Below are 20,512 nucleotides of genomic sequence, written 5' to 3' on the forward strand. Positions count from 1 at the left end.
TGTAAGATTACGAAAATGAAGTACTTCCCAATGTGAGTTAGTAAATACTACCTGTAATTCAGAGAAAGATAGCATTTAGTCACTGAACAAAAAGATATAGCATATCTTTTGAGAAAGCATTTATCTCTGTTGTGCATATTAGAAATATGAGAATGTATTTCTCGTGTAATTTTGTTCATTCTAGTAATTCAAGATAACTTTTGCCTTGTGAAAACTTAGAACAGAGAAAGGGAGGTTGTGGTAGTATTCAGACTTGAATACATGAGTGCGGGATTATCCATTTCAAGAACAGTTGCTGAGGAGGTTCAGAAAACTCAGAATAGAGGTCTGCTGCATCTATCCAGGATAACACTGATTCACCTCTCCCTGTAAGACAGTAAAACTATAAATATCTTAAAATCACTTAGTAAAGTTACCCAAGAGAAACATTGAAAAACCTTTATTTAAAACATTTAGGAGTGTTCTCATGCTTTCCTGACCCTTAGAAATTAATAATTCAAATGTGGAAATACTATATTAATAATTCAATGCATATTAGTATTTTCTCTACTAAGTATCTTTACAGCTGTCTCTGTAAATGAAATCTTAGAGTATTTTAAGAGACAGGGTCTTGTTCTGTTGCCCAGGCTGGAGTGCAGCGGCGCCATCAGAGCTTACTGCAGCCTCTAACTCCTGGGCTCAAGCAACCCTTCTGCCTCAGCCATCTGAATAGCTAGGACTACAGAGCAGGCACCACCGCATCCAAGTAATTCTTTAAAAATTTTTTCTAGAGATGGGATCTTGTTATTTTGCCCAGGCTGGTCTCAAACTCCTGGCCTCAAGTGTTCCGACTACCTCAACTGCCCAAAGCACTGGGATTACAGGCCTGAGCCACTGCCCCTGGTCCTAAATTAATTCATCTTTAGGTTTCCAATGAACATTATGAATACTGTATGTATTATAATTCTCGAATGGAGTATTTTATTGTATATACTTATCTTCTCATCCATGAAGACAGCGAATGTTAATCTCATTAAAGCTGAGCTCCAGCACTTATTAGTTATGTAATTAGGAGCAAGTTGACATTCCTTGCATTTTAATTTCCTCATTTGTAATATGAGTATGATGTAGTAACTCATGAGATAATGAACGTAAAGTGTTTCTTTACATAGTGAACCTAAAATATCAATAATAAAGTTTCACCAAGAATCACAGAAATAGGAATGAAACCCAGCCTTTCATCTGTATACTGCCACGTGATTTCTTAGGAATTAGGCTCAATTGTCTTACTATATTGAGATGAATTATATACCTAGTATAGTATAACATTTCTGTTTTTCCCATTGCTTTCTCCTCTGTGTTTTAAGTGCTCTAACACTACGTTATAGAACTTATAGCATAGACCTTGAGTGCTTTGTGTTTTTGCCTTCCCCTAGAGACCTAAATATATTGGCTATAAATGGTGGCAGTAAATTTTTTGACTCATGAGGAATTGTGATGATTTTTAGTACACATATTTTAAATATTAAAATGTGACATAAAAAGCAATCAGCATATTAGTATTTGTTAACACTTCTCTTTTTAAAAAAGTTAATAATGATAGTAGACCTCTTCATGAATACCAAATATGCATGGGGTGAAGATAATTTTAACAGTCTTTATGGCTAGTTATATATAGTAACATGCTGGCATAGCTTTTTAATAAATCAAATTGAGAAAAGTTTTGTCTTTGTATAAAAGTCATCACTATCAACTAATATCATTTAAGCCACCTCATTTGCATAACATTGCCTTGGGCATTATACAGAATAAGAACAAGATACTATCTTTGTCCTTCTGGTGTGCCAAAATGTCCTATAAATGGGTATATATTTTGCAGTATTGAGTTATACAGAAATATATTTTTAAAGACACTTTGATTTCTAAGTTTCAAAATATTTTTGCACCAAAAACATTGCTCTTATTAGGCCACCTTTTCTAAGGAATTTTTTATTCATTTTATGGAAATTCAGAATTTTGTCTACAAGACTAATGACAACAATTGTATAGTTATATATAATCGCCTTTTTGTATATGTCTTAGTCTCTTCAGGCTCAGGCTGCTATAACAAAATTCCTTCGACTGTGTAATTTATAAACAATAGAAATGTATTGCTGACAGTTCTAGATGCCAGGAAATCCAAAGTCAAGACACCAGCAAAATTCGTGTCACAAATGGTGCCTCTTGCTGCATCTTCATATGGTGTAAGGGGCAAAATGGCTCCCACAAACCTCCTTTATAAGGGCACTAATCCCATTCATGAGGGTGGAGCCATCATGACCGAATCACTTCCTAAAGTCCCCACCTCTTCATTCTATCACATTGGGGATTAAATTTCAACATATGAATTTTAGGGAGACAAGCATTCAGACCACAGCAGTATATTTAGTACATTTTTATCCTCCCTATCTAAAATATAATTTCTCCTTCCCTCAATGATCCACTTACACTCCACTGCTTTCTTTTTCTACTTCGTGAACCAACAGTCCCAACAAACTTTGACAATCAGTAATGTTGACTGGTAAAGTGAAGCACTGAAATCCTATTGTTAAGTAGCCACATACATACATACATGCATACATACATACATACATACATGAAAGCTAACCAGAAAATGAACTAAACTTAATTATTTTTAGTTTATTTTTTATGAGCAAGTGATGAGAAAATAATTTCTAATGGTTAATCCAGTTTATGCATAATACCAATGATATAAAACTTTTTTACAGTGGTCTAGCATTAAGGAACTATAATGTTTGCATAAACCCTATGTCTGTTCTTGCTGGATGGTCAACTAGTTTTGGAGTGCTGTTACCTTTATTGAAGAAGGATGTAAACAGAGCATTATCTCAATAGGTGCAGCTGCTGTGTGGAGCTCTGTGCAGGGAGAGTCCCCCAGCTGTGTGTGAGCTCAGTCATGGGAATACTGTGATCCACCAGCAGCATTTGTCCTGAGAGAGGCAGCCAGGATGTTGTATGTTTACCATCCCTGCTGAACAAATCAGTATCTTAATTATGGTAGGATGCCTCCCAGAGGTATATACATTTTAAAAGGCTACTCTTGATGACAGAAAATGTTTATTTCTAAGGCCACCCTGAGCACATCATCTGGTTTTATTGAAGGAAATACTTGTACATTTATGGAGGGAAGGAAATTTATTTTATTGCTTGCATCAGCATATCCTACTAAGTAATGAGTCCTGAAGCTTTTCTTTATAGGCCACAGTGAGTGGCTTCTTAACAATCACATATCTATTTTCCTTTGAATAAGTACCATTGCTTCAATCTATTCCCTTTTCTCCAAAGGTGACTGTATGTCTCTTTTATCTGGGACAGTTCAGGTCTATGCTTGTTGTTCTCTACATTTATTTACAGTACCCCTTTCCATCTTGAAAGTATCTCAGTGTGGGCAATAAATTTTATGGTCACTATAGACTGTTACCTCAAATTCTCTCTTTTTTTTTAAATCATGACAATTCAAATCCCATTTGTGCATATATTTTTGAGATACCTTGTTTAAATAAACAGTATCTTTCTCTGACCTGGCCAGCTTCCTTTTTTAAAGCTTTTGTTAATTTGGGTAAACAAATCCTCATGAACTGGAAATGTTGCTCAGTTTTGAAAGATGACATCTTTTTTACTAAATGCTCTTGATTAAAGATGGCTGCAGATTCTTTGACACAACTTCCATTGAGAAGTAGGATCTGTTTCCTCTCCCTTTGAGTCTGTGCTGCCTGTTAAGACTGTGTTGATCCACAGAGTATGCTGGAAGTGATAACCAAGCCAGTTTGGGGCCTAATCTCTGAGAAGACTAACACCTTCCGCCTTACTTTCTTGAAGCCCTGAGCTACCACATAGGAAGTCCAGCTATCCTGCTGGAAAATTCACGGAGAGGCTCGGAGGCTAGATAGAGAGGAGGAGGGAGCTCCCTTCCAGCCATTCCTACCAATGTGTCAGGCCTCAAGTGAGGCCATCTTTGACTCGCCAGCCCAGCCTTGCTCACTATAACTAAAGACCTCTGAGTGGCCCCAGTCAATATGATGTAGAACAGAAGAACTGCCCAACTGAGTTCTGCCCAAATTGTTGACCCACAGCATCATGCAATATAGTAAAATGGCTATTTTAAGCCCCTAAGTTTTGGGATAGTTTTATGCAGCAGTAGTTATCTGGAACAATAACACATTTTTAGATAAACATGTTATTTTAGAAATTATTTTGGTAAGAGTACTATTGATCCTTTTGGTTTCTTTGTGAAGATCTTTAAAAAAAATTTATTGAAGATGATTGAATAAATTTGAACTCTTAAAATACAGCAAATTTATGGAGCACCTACCAACTGCCCTTGCAATTGATCTACCCAATGTCATTTGACCACTCTCACTCATGCATGACTAACTGTACTTTGAAGATCACATTTAATCGTATTAAGAATGTAGTGTATTATGGCTTAATTTCAGCAGAAAATTCAAATGTATGTATGTGCCCTTTGCAACTGTTTATACTCATAGTCTGAACTGCCGTCTCCCCCTTCACTCTACCCACAGGGTGTACTGTTTATAAAAGTAATTGATGTAAACCATCTAATTTCTGTTGATGAAGAAAGAGTCTATTATTTGGTGGTGCTCTGCCTCAATTTTGATATCTAGCACCTGACACATAGAAAATATCTAGTAAATATTTGTTGAATTTATAAGTAAAGATCCCTGCATTCTGTATTTTGACAGTTTCCCTCCAGATCCCAGATCTCTGGAGACCCCTTATGCATCAAATCAATTTAAGCATTTCAGTGTCTAACACAAGGCATGATAAAAATAATAAAGCATTTTAGATAGTGTACATCCAAAAATGCGTTTTTAGCCTGGTGGCCATGGACATGTTTGCATTGATTTTGTGACATTTTTGTTACTCCAGACACCATGGACTACTTGAGAAAAGTGTCAGATTTGAAGACCATCACTTCATTATCTCATTCTACTTTGTGTGTCTATAAGTGTCAAGAACTGATTCCAGCACTGGGGATACAGCTGCATATAAAACATTCATTGCCCTTGCCTTCCTCAGGTCCCAGATGTAACTTTAAAGGTAGCACACCTGGCTTCAGGCAGAAACAAGACTTTAGCTCAAAACTCCTTATACTACTCAGAGTTCTTGGGTTTTTTTTTTTTTTTTTTTCTTTTTTCTTTTTTTATTAACCCACCTTGTCTTAGCTAGGCCTTCAGAGCCATGGTTCACAGCTACTGACTTGACTTAGTATTTACTGCAGGAAGATGAACAGAATAAGGAAAGCTACTTCTGTTTGGAAAAGATGGTATTAGATATTAGAGGGAAAGGTATCTATCCTGTTTTTCTCAAATCTTTTCCACAAGAATAATGGTTTTCAGACTAGATGGTTAGTTTTGGCCATCCTTGGCCAGAGGAATGGAAGCCAGAGATAGGAGATAAAACATAAATAACAGTTTTGGTACATTTTTACAGCTATATCACCATTAAGATTCTAGAACTGCCTTACTAACAGACGATTTGAGAGAACTTAGAGAAGGATAATTCTCATTTCTGTAGTATTTTACAATATCCACAGTACTTATTAATTCACGTATGGCTGTAGGGCGGGAGGCTGTAAAACAGGCTGATTGCCCAAGTGTGGTGTGTAACACCACACTAAGCTGTTAGTAAAGTCATCATCATCATCTTCCTTAACATTACACCTAAGTATCAATTAATATTTGTTTCACAAATAAGGAACCTGAGGCTCAGAAAGCTCATGACATATCCAAGGAGGCAGAGCTGGGACTTATTTCTAGGTCCTCTAACTCTAGATCCAGCTCTCTCTTGTGGTACACTTCATCTTAATTTTCCCCAGTGACCAAATTGTGGTTGGCCTGGACTGTTAATCTAGAAATAATTTACCCAGAAAAAAACTCAGGTTCGCTCACTTGATGAGTAACAAAGAACTCCCCATGAGAATGTGGGTTTTGATCAATAGGAGTTTTATTACTTGGTGCTAGGAAGTATGACACTGTAAGGATTCTTCAAGGCACTGCCTCCCTAAGGAAAAGCAACAGGAGGGCTTTATGGGGCAATGGAGAGGAGAGAAGGGTGCAGCCTTGAATATGGAGGAGGGATCCCAGGTGCACAGATGCAGTGAGCCATCATGCCAGCACATAGGTCGCATGTTATGGTAATGAAGCTGTTGCCTCTCCCACGGTGGAGACTTTAGCATAGTAAGTTGCAGGGGTCTGTCAGGAGCTAGTTTAAGCCAACAAAGTGACCGCATTCCACACAGGCTGTAGGGCAGGAGGTTGTAAAACAGGCTGATTGCCCAAGTTGATGAAATTCCTATAAACCCTGGAAACCTCCTTGTCTGCTTACAGATAGGCTTTTAGCTAGTCACTGTAGATCTGCTACATATTTTTATGGGATAGTTGGTTGGGGGAATCACTGAAAAAGCAATGTTTTAAGGTAATTATTACGGAAGTAGCATAGGATAGAGTAGAAGAGTGAGAAATTGGAGGCAAGACCAGTTAGGAGACTGTTGCAGTGTCTTAGGTATGAGTTACTTTGGAAATGAAAGCGTTTTTGTAGTGGGAGTGAAAATGATGGGACAGATTTCCTCACATCCAGTAATTCCTGTTCTGTCCATCCCTGTAATCACTACTGGACTAGACCTGTTGTTGCGGCCTCTCATTACACCTGATCGTGCTTAGAGACTATTGGACACTCTGTTGCTTACCATCCAGTCTCCCTTGCCCCACAGTGAATTCTTAAAACTATCTTTCTGACTTCTTTCATTTCAGTGTTGGCTTGAACCCTGTCAAAATGTAACTCTTCATTCTCCATTGGCTGCTGTTGAGGGCCATAACCTCTGCCAACAATGATAGTTTTCAGCTCCTTTCTTCATTGTGCATTTGTTTTATTTGTTTTTTTCCATGTCATCTGTTACTTCTCCTGGTTCAAGTGAAAAGACCTTTTTAATAGGCGTCGCCAATAAATCTCATGCCAGTTGAACCAACCAGTTACAACAAGCCATGAATAATGAAGGTACTTCCTCTTCCTCTTCTGAGTTGTTTATTGCTGGGCAGAAGAAATGCTAATTCTGTTGGCCTCATAACCTGAGTTTTCTAGAAAGCTGTATTATAGAGATTCAGTGTTTGGGGTTTTTTTTTTTTTAAGTTTTATTTAGTGTTATGTGTACTCAGTGATTTAGAAATGATAAATATTCTAAGATCTTACTACAACAATAGAAAAATCTTGCAGGATAAATACTCTTCTGTTCATAATTTAAAAGTTCCTAAAAATCTTAGCTCTTCATAGCTTTGAAGCATCTTTATTTAAATCTTCTTCATTCAGAGGTAGCTTTAAAAAAGTAGTTGTAATTGAACTTTGTGTACTGAATTTTCATTCAAAACATTTTGCCAAAGATGCTGAAAATGAAGAGGTGTTGAAAAGATATATACTATAATTTAATCCAGATGTAAATTTAGGTAGCAGTTTCAAATAACTTGCCTATTCCTGAGTAACTGACTCAATTTAATCTTTTCAAGTACAATAGTCAGGCCTGTTTTTTAATGCACAGGTTTCAGATTTCAGTTCTCAAAAAGATAAAATGGATGTTGTATGTCCGAATACCTCTTCCCCTTCGAGAGATGAAAGCTGTGTGTTCTCCATATATGTGCCCGAGCTTCAGTTTTCCTTACTATTTAAATGATGTAAAAAAGCATGCTTTGTTGACAGATTTTTAAATGACATATTTTTTATTAAAATGTACACTCTAGCTACACATTCAAGTATCAAATACAGATCAATGACCACTGTCGTCCACCTTATTTTGAATGACTTAGATATTACGCTTAAAAAAAAAAAGAATCAATTAGTTTATTCAGATAGGTTTTTTACATTTGGTTTCTAAATGATAAGGTTTGGGGCTTCTATTTGCAAACACTTCCTCACAAATAACACATTACTGGCACTTTACAATGGAAAATCTCCATTTCTAATTAAAAAACAGATTAAATGTAGTTTTATTATATTCCTTTTTCTTAACATGGATTTTTGAGGTACTGTGACATCTTGATATGCCTGAAGAGCACTGTGGTCAGTTGGATGCAATATATAGATCTAATAGTGAAGGAAATGTTTAGAATTATTGTTTTTATTTCCAATAACATGTTGTACTTCAGTGTTAATATTCATTATGCTTTCAGTCTTTAGCCAGTGTTGGATATAAATTAAACAGTATTGCATTGTACAGAAGTTTAAAATTGGTTAGTGATATTCTGCTGAGTAAGAAACTGACTGTGATCAGCTTAATCATGTGCCTTCTGTGATGTAAACACACAGCCAACAGGCATGTGCATGCAATTTGTCTTGAAGGTTATATTACTTTTCCTGTTTTAATGAAGAAATTGTTTATAATCTTACTGATTTTTTTTGTTTTTTTAATTGAGGTAGAAATTTTATGCAGTAAAGTGCACAAATTGTAGGTTTACAGCTGGGATGTGTACACCTGTAATCAAATCCCAAATGAAGATGGACAGACATTTCAGGCAACAAAGCAGGCTGCCTCATGTTCCATTTCAGCCACTTCCATACTCAGAGACCACCATAAATGAGTCATGCCTAGTAATGAACTTCTGGCTTCCATCATTCAGCATCCTCTATGGGATTCATCCGTGTTGTTGCATGGACCAGTAGTTAATTCTTTTTAATGGAGGTGCAGGATGCCCCTTGCATGAATATACCAGGATTTCATTAATTGTTCTGTCGATGGGGCATCTGGATAGTTTCTAGGTGGGGGTTATGAATGATGCTACTAAGAACATTCTAGTACATATCTTTTGGTGAATGAATATGTGTATACTTTCTTTTGGTGTAGCATTATTGGATCATAAGTACATGTGTTCAGTACTAATGTATACTGCCAAGTGATTTTTCAAAGTAGTTGTAAACAGCAAGAGTAACAATTATTCCACATCCTAACCAACATTTGATCAAGTCAGTCTTTTTAATTTTAATCAATCCGATAGGATTCTAGGAACCTCCGTGTGATTTTTATCTTCGTTTTCTTGGTGCATAATGATGTGGAGTACCTTTTCATATGCTTTATGACCATTTGGGTATTTTCTTTGGAGAAATACCCATTCAGGTCTTTTGTCCATTTTAAAAATTGGATTATCTTTTTTTATAATTTGTAGAAATTCTTTATACATTCTGGACACAAGTTCTTTATTAGATGTATGTATTGCACATACCTTTCCCCAATCTTTGGCTTACCTTTTCACTCACTTAATAGTTTCTTTGAGTGAGCATAAATTCTTAATTTTAATGAAGTCAAATTTTAAATTCTTTTTATGGTTAGTTCCTTTTTGTGTCCTGTTTAATATATCTTTTTCTACCTCAAGGTTCTGAGGATCCATTCTGCATATTTACTTCTAGAAGTATTATAACCTAACTTTAGTTTCTATGATCCATCTCTAATTTGTACGGGTGGTGTGAGATAGGGGGTCAGGGGATTTGTTTGTTTTGTTTTGCATATGGCTATTCAGTTGACCCAACATCATTTATATAAAGGACCATCTCCCCAGTAAATTGTAGCCGTACCTTTGTCATAAATCAGGCAAATCTATCTGTGTGAGTCTGTTTCTAGGCTATTTTCTCTTTTGCATTTCTCCCTTCTTATGCCTAAACCACAATCTTAATTTTTGTAACTTTATAGTAAGTATTGATATCTGGTGTCTAATCCTCCAGCTTTGTTTTTCAGATTTGCTTTGGCTCTTCTAGGTATTTTGCATTTCTGTAGAATCCTTTGCATTTTCAAGAATCAGTCTCTCACACACACACACACACACACACACACACACAACCAACGGAACCTTCTGGCATTTTGATTGGGATTGCATAGAATCCATAAGTCAATTAGTAGAGAAATTATGTGTTAATAATATTGCATCTTCCAGTAAGTAAATGTTATATATCTTTCATTTTATTTAGATATTTTTACATTTCTGTAAGCATTGGTTTGTAATTCTTGTTGTGAAGGTCTTTTACATCTTTAACTAGATTATTTTCAGTATTTGCTATTCTTTGGTGCTACTGTAAATGGTTCATTTTAAATGGATTTTCTAATTGTTTTCTAATTCTAATATGTTTGAATTCTAAGTGTAGATTAACCTGGTATCCACAACCCTTACTTTTTAAAACACTTTATAAGTTATGTTTATAGTTTTTATTTGTGTCTTTTTTTTCTTTGCCTTTTTGCACTGTCTGGGAACTTAATTGTACATAACATTTCCTTTTTTATACTTAAATATTCTTTTAATCATTTTGATTATAAAGCATAAATTACATATGTAATTACCTTTTTAAATTAAGTGTTTATAATTACAGAGTCACATGCAGTTTTATGAAATAATCAATTCCATGTACTCTTTACCCAGTTTTTCCCAGTGAGGTAACATCTTGCAAAACTGTAGTACAATATCACAAACAGAATATTGGCCTTGATACAGAACATTTCTATCACCACAGGATCTCTCGGGTTGCCCTTATAGTCACACTTACTCCCCTCCTTCCTTCCATTCCCCTTCCCCATCCTTAGTCCCTGACAACCATTGGTCTGTTCTCCTTTTCTATAATTTTGCCATTTCAAGAAAGTTATGTAAGTGAAGTCATACAGAATGTAACCTGTTCGGATTGGCCCTTTTTACTCAGCTAAATTCCCTGGAGATTCATCCAAGGTGTTGTGTGTATCCATAGGTCATTCCTTATTATTGCTGAGTAGTGTATCTGATATAGATTTACTGCCGTTTGTTTACCCATTCACTTGAAGAAGGACATCTTGGTTGTTTCTGATTTTTACCTGTAAACATTTGTGTACAGGTTTTTATGTGATCATAAGTCTTTATTTTTCTGGGTTAAATGCCCAAGGGTGCAGTTTTTCACTCGTGATGATTATCATGGTTAATTTTATGCTGCCATACTGTTAAGTAGTTGTCTAATTTTACATTCCATCAGCAATGTATCTAGTTTGCGTCCTCACCAGCATTTTAGTGTTGTCACTATTTTTTATTTTAGCCATTATGATAAATGGCAAATGATGTTGCACATCTTTTCAAGTTCTTATTTGCCATCTACATCCTCTTCAGTGAAATGTCTGTCTATTCATGGCTTTTGCCCATTTTCTAATTGGATAGTTTGTTTTTACTATTGAGTCTTGAGAGATCTTTCTATGTTCTAGATATTAGTCTTGTCGGATCGATGTTTTGAAAAGTTTCTCCAAGTCTGTAGTTTGTCCTTTTATCCTCTCAGGTCTTTCACAGAGCAAAAATTTTAATTTTGATGAAATCTAATTTGGTTAGTGTTTACATGATATATCTTTTTCTATCCTTTTTATCTTTAACTTATCTATTATATTTAAAGTGGATTTCTTCTTGATAGCATGGATGTAGGTCTTTTTAAAAAAATTAAGTCTGAAAATCTTTTTATTCATGTGTTTAAACCTGCGTTTAATGTAATTGCTAATATGCTTCAATTAGGCCCACCATTTTACTGCTTGTTTTCAATTTTTTCACCTGCTTATTTTTTTCTTCTCCCTCTTCTGCCTTCTTTCTGGTTATGTATAATTTTTTATATTTTATCTGTTGTCTTTTATGTTTTTTAAATGGTTGTTGTAGGTATTACATTATAAATACCTAACCTTTCACAGTCTACTTAGAGTTTGTATTGTACCACTTAGAGTAAAATGTAAAGAGCTTACAACCATGTAGGTCTCTGCTTTCCAGAGTTTCTGTATGTGTTACATCCACCTATATCAAAATCCTCAAAAAGGACTATGTTATAATTTTTTGTACGTTTATACATATTGTAAAGAACTTGAGGAAAAAATAATCTTATATTTACATAGTATTTACTATTTTTCTTTCCTCATTTTTAAAATTGCAAGATTGCTTTGATACTATTTTCCTTCAGCCCAAGGAATTTTCTTTAGTATTTCTTTTATAACAGATTTGCTAGTGATAAATTTTCTTAGATTTCCTTCACTTGAGAATATTATTTTCCTTTAGTTCTGAAGGATATTTTTGCTGATACAGTATTCTGTGTTGACAGGGTTTTTTGTTTTTTCATTTAGTATTGTAAAGATTGTTCTACTGTCTTCTGGCATCTGTGGTTTCTGATGAGAAATTTTCAGTCCTTTTGTTTGTTCTCCTATATGTAATGCATTTGTTTCTTTGGCTGCTTTCAAGATTTTATCTTTGTCTGTAGTTTCAAATGATTTGATTATACTGTGCTTTGACATAGTTCTGCTCATTTATTTTTTCAATCTTTTTTCTCTCATTTCTTCAAATTAGATCATTTTTGTTGATCTGTTAAGTTTACTGAATCTTTTGTCATGTACAGTCTTCTCATCCGTGAATGTTTTATCTCAGATATTATAATTTTCAGTTCTAAAATTTTCATGTGGTTTATTGTATTTTATGAGAGCATTTTATTTTTCTGTTTATTTCTAGAGTGTTTACCTCATAGAGCATGGTTACAATTGCTTCTTTAAAGTCTGATAATTTCAGCATCTAGGTCATATGACATCTATTGATAGTTTTTACCCTTGAGAATTAGTTTTTCTGGTTCTTTGCATGTTTGGTTATTTTAGATTGTGTTGGACATTTTTAGTATTATGTTGCTTAGTCTCTGGGGCCCTGTTACAGTCCTCTGTAGAATGTAGATTTCTTTTTTCCTTTTAGCCAATAACCAACCCACTGAGGTTCAAACTGCAAACTTTCTCCTTGTTTGGAAGATGATTCCGATGTCAGTTCAATTTTCAAAGCCCTTACTATGCTGTCTTGTGTATCCACCACTCAGTGGCTAGTCTGAGACATAGGTAGTGGTTTAAATTGTAGTTCAGTTCTTTAACCTTTGTTATACTGCTTTGAGTCTTCCCACTAATACACAGCTCATATTAGCTTATGTTGATTCATACACAGAATTAGGGAATCTTTTTCTCTACTTTTCTCCTCTCTGGAGGGATCTCTGGGGTTCCTCCTGTTCTCTTTAGACCACAAGAGCCCATTTTTGGTCTGGCCAGAAACATGGTGTTTCAGAGTTTTAGCTTTCTGCACTGCCACACAGTTCTTGCAATTGGGGTCATCCTTCTGGTAAAATGGGAAGAGAAAAACAGAAGGAAGTATACTGGGGATTTCTCCCACCCTCTTCGGGACTGAGGGCCCATTTCCCAGTTCTCTAGCCAGAAAGACAGATTTCTAATGAAGTTTTAGCTACTGGCACTGTCTACTGCCCCAGCTCTGCTATCACTCACTCTAGGTGAACTGTGAAATAAGAAGGAAAAAAGTGAGAGTTTTCAGCCCACACACATACTCACGCTCAAAGGGCCCCCTTTACCCTGATCTTCTGGTTAAAGACAGTCTCCCAGAGTTCTAATTGTCTGTGTGCACCAGGAAGTGCCCACCCTCAGCTCAAGGCCACAAGAAAAAAAAAACGGGAAAACCAGGAAACTCACTTGCATGTAGGTCTCTTTCTTCTTCAGGCGTTGGTTCTCTTCCCCAAACTGCTTTTTTCTCTTTACTTTTCAGAGTTCTTTGGTAATTGTTTTTTGTGTTTTGTCCTGAGTTTTTATTTGTAATCAGCAGGAGATAGGCACTTTAATGGGCTTATGCTATCCTGGCCACAATAGAAGTTCTCAAGTGGTTTTTAAATAAAACATTTAAAATGGCTGTGAGTTGCATCTCCATCATCAGTTGGTCCATCACAATCAAAGCATTAGAAATCTGTTCTGATATAATGTCAACACTCAGTTTCTATGAAAGCAGATTATTTTATTGGTTGAGATACTCCTAATAGCTTTGAATATCTTCTGGGTATCATTACTCTCCTTACTTTTTACATTACATTTACACATTTCTCTCTGTTCATCTTCAGTATGCATTCTGAAACCAACAGGACATCAGAGCTGGACTGTGGTTTTCTTTAATTATTCAAGCTAAATTACCAGAAATGCCCTTTTAAGATGAAATATTTAGTCGCTTCAAAACAAGTCAGGTTGGAGGAAGAGGGCAGGTTTACTTAGCTCATGTTTTTCATCCTTACAAGCAGTATTGATGTTTCATGCTAGCAAACTGTGGTAGAAGCCTTCCAGTCCTAACCAAAAACAATTCTTTCTTCAAAACTCCCATAACACTTTATCAAAACTCCCATAACACTTTATTAAAAGATTAAAAATGTAAATCCCAAGGATAGGGAAACAAGCACTCTTAAGCACTATTGGTTTTAGTATAAATTTCTAGATGTTCACTGAAACTTTGTGTGTGTCTGTGTTTACATGGCAATTTGATGAACTAAGCTAGGAATATGATTTTTCTGGCTCAAAAGGTATGCAAAAGATTATAGGTATAAACATGTGAGAGAGAGATATATATATATATATAATGCATACCCGTTGAGGCAGAAATCACACTTCTAGGTGTAGTTCATCAGATTGGCTGCTTATTTTAGCCAAAAAATGGGGGTGGGGGCCTTCATATGCATTAATGGAGTACAGATAATTAAATTATGGTACAGTTATAGTTTCTATAAAATGGAATGCTACCTAGCCATTAATACGATACGTATTATTAAAATGGAAAGCTCTATAATATTAAATGGAAATTGAGGCTACTAAATATAATACATCTTCATATATGCTAATGGAGGACAGATAATTAAATTATGGCACAGTTATAGATTCTATAAAATGGAATACTACCTAGCCATTAATATGATACATATTATTTATTAAAATGGAAAGCTCTGTAATAGTGGAAATTGAAGCTACCAAATATAATTGGTATAATCTCTTTTTATAAAAGCTATAGGTATACTTATATTGATATATGGAGGAAAATAATTTGGAAGGATAGATATCAAAATAGTTATAGTGATCATTCTCACAGAGCCAAGATTAAGAATTAAAAAATGTTTTTTTGTTTCCTATTAAGTATTGCCAGGTATTTTTTTAAAATCATGACTTATTTAATTTAAGCAAGAGTAGGAGGGACCTATATTCATGTTGGAGAAAAGATTTCTACATTCTAAAGGGTAAAAGAACTAGAATCTATGAGAAGAAGGGGCAGGGTGTTACAGATCACAGTTCCTTATATACAAGTAAACTTTTAAACTCTGACTTTTTAACACTAACATTTAACAGACCTGACAGTACAAAATGGGTTGCCTGTAGGTATGAGTTCCACGTCACTAAAAATGTTCAGACGTAAGCTCCAAAGCCATTTGGTAAGTTTATCATGGAAGTAATTGAAGCATCAGTTTTTTTGACGTTTTGCCTTGGGACTCTCTTGGTAGATGATTTTAACTGTGTGAAAAGATGAATGAGGGGACTTAGAAAAGCCTTTCTGATTCTCATTTCCAAATTCAAAGAGAATTATATTTCAACCTGCTTATCACTAAGAAGATACCAGCATGTTAAAATTCACATGAAGTATGACTTTCTTTTAATACACTACGGTGCAGCACCCTCAAAAGTAAAGTACAGAAACTGACAGTAGTGGTATCTGTCTACAGTTTATCATTGGTGAATAAATGAAGGGAAGAAGGAATTGAGTCTGGATTTGCCACATATGGAACCATGAACTATACACATAGAATGTTGTTTGGGGTCACAAAGTAGTAGATTAGGCCAGTGATTCCTAAACCCTGCTGAACTTCAGAATCCATCTTCAGAGCTTATAGATATAGACATATTACATATTTTAATAGACTCTTGGGTCCTGATCCCACAGATTTAGATTAACTAGCTCTGGAATAGGGCCCAGAAATCACTATCTTTAAAACAATTCTCAAGTTGTGTTGATGATCAGCCAAGTTCAGACACGACCAGAATAAAATATATATACGTATACATACCTACATATCAGGACAGTTACAAGAAAGGAGAAAGCAAAATAAAGTATTTTGATAAACACATCAAGTTCTTTTGAGTTACTGATATTTTAAAAAGCTGTCTCGGTGAGAAGCCCATTAACATTCTACAGCTAAGTGATGCTACAGCCAGTATTTCTGATGTTTCATTCAGTCCATTAAGCAGAGCTGCTTAAAAGAACTAGTTTTATTTATTTATACATTTATAATCAGGTTCATGAATACAGTCAACAATATGGAAATTCTTGTCAATAAAAAAGTGTTTGTCCACAGACTACACACAGAAATAAAATTATTAGACCTGCATCAGTCACCGTCTGAGCTGGTCATGCCCTTAAAGGAAATTTCAAGGAAGATGGGCTGAAGTTGGTGAGATATCTGCTGATGTTTAAGATGTAAGCAAGGTGGTATCTTACTCATGATCAGGTTAACAATAACACATACATTGAACAGTTTGAGAATTTTGCATCTTTAGCTTTATGTCCAAATGATGAAAAGGGGGTAAGGAAGAAATGATGAAAAGGGGGAAATGATGAAAAGGGGGAAAATGAAGGCAACCTGCAAAACTGATAATGAAAATAGAACATGAAAGTAACTGTCATCACCCACTAACAAAGCACCTCATCTTCCTAAATAACAGAGTCAGCCCTCTAAGTCACTCTGTCATAAGTGCCAGGTTTGTCTTCTGAGGCCACTTTTGGCACCCGAATTCCTGAGGTCTAGCTTCAAATGAGCATTTCCTCCACTGCCAGAGTCCTGCAGGAGGCTGTAGAGATGGATCCCACAGCTGGTCCCTGCACTGACAGGCATGCTCTCGCCGGCTCAGGCATTGTCTAGGGCATGTCCTGCTTAGAATGCTCTTCCCCTAGAACCTGCATGGTAGGGAGCAGGTTCCCAGAAACCCTTCCCATCTTTGTTCACAGCCACTTTCCCAACAAGGCCTGGGATCATCTTATTTAAAACTGTGGCACCTGTGCTCCCCACCCACCACCTGATCCACATCTTTTTTTCCATTGCACTTAACACTTTTATTGTAAACCCAGAATTGACTTGTTATGTTTATTGTTGATGTCTGCGCCCTCTGCTAATTACAGAGCTTTATTTGCTTTGTCCATTGATGTAAGTGTCTAGAATAGTGGCTAGCACTTAGTATATAAATATGTGTTGAGTGGATGGATAAGTACATGATGTATTGATTGTTCGATTGTTCATTACTAGCTATTTATGCCACATCAGGCAGTTTTCAGTATAGCCTTCAGTATTCACGTAGTTAAAACCATCCCAAATATTTGTGTTTGAACAACGTTGTCTGTGAAATGGAACTGCCTAGGTCATGAGTGCATTTTGGAGTTCTGCTGTTGAGTCAGAGCATGCTGGCAGTAGTGGCTCCACTTGTAGAAGTGAAACCTCCTGCTTATGTTTTGGCCCCATGAGATCTCATAAGATTTCCCCCAACATTTTTGGCTTTACTCCTGATGCACACTTTCATATCTCTTAAAGATCAGCCTGTTGGACGTTATTCTTAGAACAGTGCTAAGCACTCAGCAATTAACCTAGTCAATGATATGTGTTGATTGTGGGTGTGACCCACCATGTCTGTTGTGATTTTTAACTTCAGAGTATCTTAGGAATTATCCAGTCCAGCTCATTTTATACTTCAAGAAACTCAGGAAACCAAGATTAGGTTAATCTTCTAAATTCACAGTACTAGCTAGAGGCAGCCCCTTCTGGGACAGGAGTCCTAGTCTGTTTGGTTTCTTTTTTTTTTTAAACCACCATATTGCTAAAACAGATAGCAACACCAGCTTCCTCGTGCAGTGCAGTCATCTACTGTCAACACGGGTCTTGGCTTCTTTCCCTTCAGCGTCTCACCCGTCTTTCTTAAGGAGGATCCAGATTTCTCCAAATGTTACCTTCATATGGGACCCTATTCTGTCACCCCAATCCAGAGCCTTCTTAGAATGCCTTTCCCACAGGGGCCAGTATATTATCTCGAGTGCCCGCTGTTTGGGAATGCTTGCTTTTCTGCTTTCCTAGGCCCCCATCACCATGGATGTTCAGCACAGGGACTCTGGAGAAGTACCTGGTTAGTGTCTGGTGGCTGCTTTGTTGTTTTTGACTCCCATCTTTTTTGCCTGTCTCTTCCTCCAGCTTCACCCTCAACTCGGTTTGCCCTCAGGAGTTCTTTACCTCCTTTGATCAGTTTCTCCGGCTCCTTCTTCACCCTTTGTGGCTTCTGAAGGCCACATCACTAGAGTTAGGAGGGGAAAGAAGCAAGCACCCTCCTTTTATCTAGTACTTCATTTTTTTCAGCATTATCTCATTTGCCCTTTACAGCAACCCTGTGTTAAGTGGGAACAGATATTCTTACTCCCTTTTTACTATCAAAGAAATGAAATACAGATATGTAAAGGAAATGATCTCATTGGCAGAACTGGAAGCAGAGCCTCCAAATCTGAGTGTACAATCTTTTCTACTGTCCCAAATTTTAACAGAAAGAGAGACAAAATTTATCACCGTCTGGTATTCTGAAATGTACATAATTTTTTTTTCTCAACATAGTACTCAGTTTAAAAATCTTCTGAGGATATTAATGTGGATTTCTCTAGTGTCTTTAGAAACTTGATTTTAGAAAAGGCCACTGACAATTAAGTTAGTGATATAATAAACAGGCCCTCTGATACTGACTGCATTTTCGTCTACATTTACCAGTTATTAAATGCTGTTATATGTGGAACTGTGTTTGCAATATTTTATTTACTGTTTTGAGAATTAGGTTGATGGTAAGATTTATTCAAATTCTTGATTTTAATAATGTATCAATACAACTTAATAATTTGATTTCTTTGCAAGTTTTGAAAATCCACATATTCTAGTAGATCCTGAACTTAACTAAAAGTGTAAGAAATATTTCACATATAAAACATGATATAGGCTGGGTGCGGTGGCTCACGCCTGTAATCCCAGCACTTTGGGAGGCTGAGGCGGGCGGATCACGAGGTCAGGAGATCGAGACCATCCTAGCTAACACGGTGAAACCCTGTCTCTACTAAATATACAAAAAATTAGTCGGGCGTGGTGGTGGGTGCCTGTAGTCCCAGGTACTCAGGAGACTGAGGCAAGAGAATGGCGTGAACCCGGGAGGCGGAGCTTGCAGTGAGCAAAGATCATGCCACTGCACTCCAGCCTGGGCGACAGAGCGAGACTCCGTCTCAAAAAAAAAAAAAAAAAAAATATATATATATATATATATATATATATTTATTATATATATATATTTATTATATATATTGTATTTAAACATATTCTTTAAAATATTTATCATTTATCTCAACTAATAGAAAGTGATCTTATCACTTTTTATTATTCATAGACAGACTGAAATTTGTTTTAACTTAAATTCAGCCAATGTTTTACTTAATTTTATTAATGTTTTTAAGTTACTCCACTGCCAAGCAAAGCATTTTAAAGTACACTGTGATGTATATACTTTCATAAGAAAAACGAAATGTAATTACATTTTGCGAGTAACACATATTGGAAGCTGACATTGTCCTGACATGGCTGGCAGTGTCTGCTCCCTGCCAAGCTTCTCTGTATAGCCAATCAAGAGAGTTTATATGCAAAGTAGCAAATACATGGTGTTTTGTAATGCAGCTTTATTCTCACTGCCACTTGCCCTCCTAGAGGCCATGGGATGCACAAATTGTTTGTATGTAAGAGTCCTAGAAGATGTTAAAAACCCTTGTGTCTTATGTTCAGAGCTGTCAGCATGATCTAAGGCCCGAAATCGTAAGGTACAGTAGTGTACAGTAAATTTATATAAAGTCCTTTGATATAAATTGAAGTTGTCCAAATTCATTTCCTATAAAATGATAATATCCAAATTCTAGGTTTGCCTTTGATGTTGTTCCTTCCACTCATTTTTAAGTTGTTTTCATGTTTCACATTGCCAAATGGCACACTACCTGGAGTATGCCCTCTTGTTGAGACCATTCTTAGTTTGATATAGTGTCAAAGAAAAAAAGTGAGAATGTTGGGAATTTGGTTTGCTTTACAAGTTAGGGTGAGTGGAGAGAACCCTCTTGACAGGATGAAGAAATTTGTGGAAGTATCATAGCAAACAATAACCACCTGCCTATTATCCAGTTTCCTGAATGATAAAAATTGTCTATGCATCCTGCCTCAAAAGCTTGACCATGGGGTGGTTTTCTCTTCTGACAGATTAGCTGTTTCCAGTCACATTTGTTATCACTTTTGTGCGATCTTGCTGTTTAGCTCCTTTAAATCAGAAATACATTCTGCTTATGGGAAGACACACACACACACACACACACACACACACAGATTTATACTAAAATCACAAAAACCTTTTAAAATGTCTTGTGAAAATATATTAGCTATCTTTCTTAGAACAAACATAAAGAAGAATAGTAAATAAATGTGCAGTCCAGCACCAGTGTTGACATCTGTTGTGAAATGTGCTACATGGAGTAACCATTGTAGAGACAATCATCTTAGGCACCAAAATGACTTAGGAGCTTTTTTCTTTGTTCTTTCTTATCACTTACTATTT

General features: G+C 36.0%; 1 protein-coding gene across 1 annotated transcript in view; it reads left to right on the plus strand.

Moving 5' to 3' along the window:
- RAP2A (RAP2A, member of RAS oncogene family) overlaps positions 1 to 20,512 on the plus strand; it is a 33,802-nt gene that overhangs the window by 8,662 nt on the left and 4,628 nt on the right. The gene's annotated exons all lie outside the window — the stretch shown is intronic.

This window comes from Pan troglodytes, chromosome 14 (genome assembly GCF_028858775.2).
Source record: "Pan troglodytes isolate AG18354 chromosome 14, NHGRI_mPanTro3-v2.0_pri, whole genome shotgun sequence".
In the NCBI taxonomy this organism is placed as follows: domain Eukaryota; kingdom Metazoa; phylum Chordata; class Mammalia; order Primates; family Hominidae; genus Pan; species Pan troglodytes.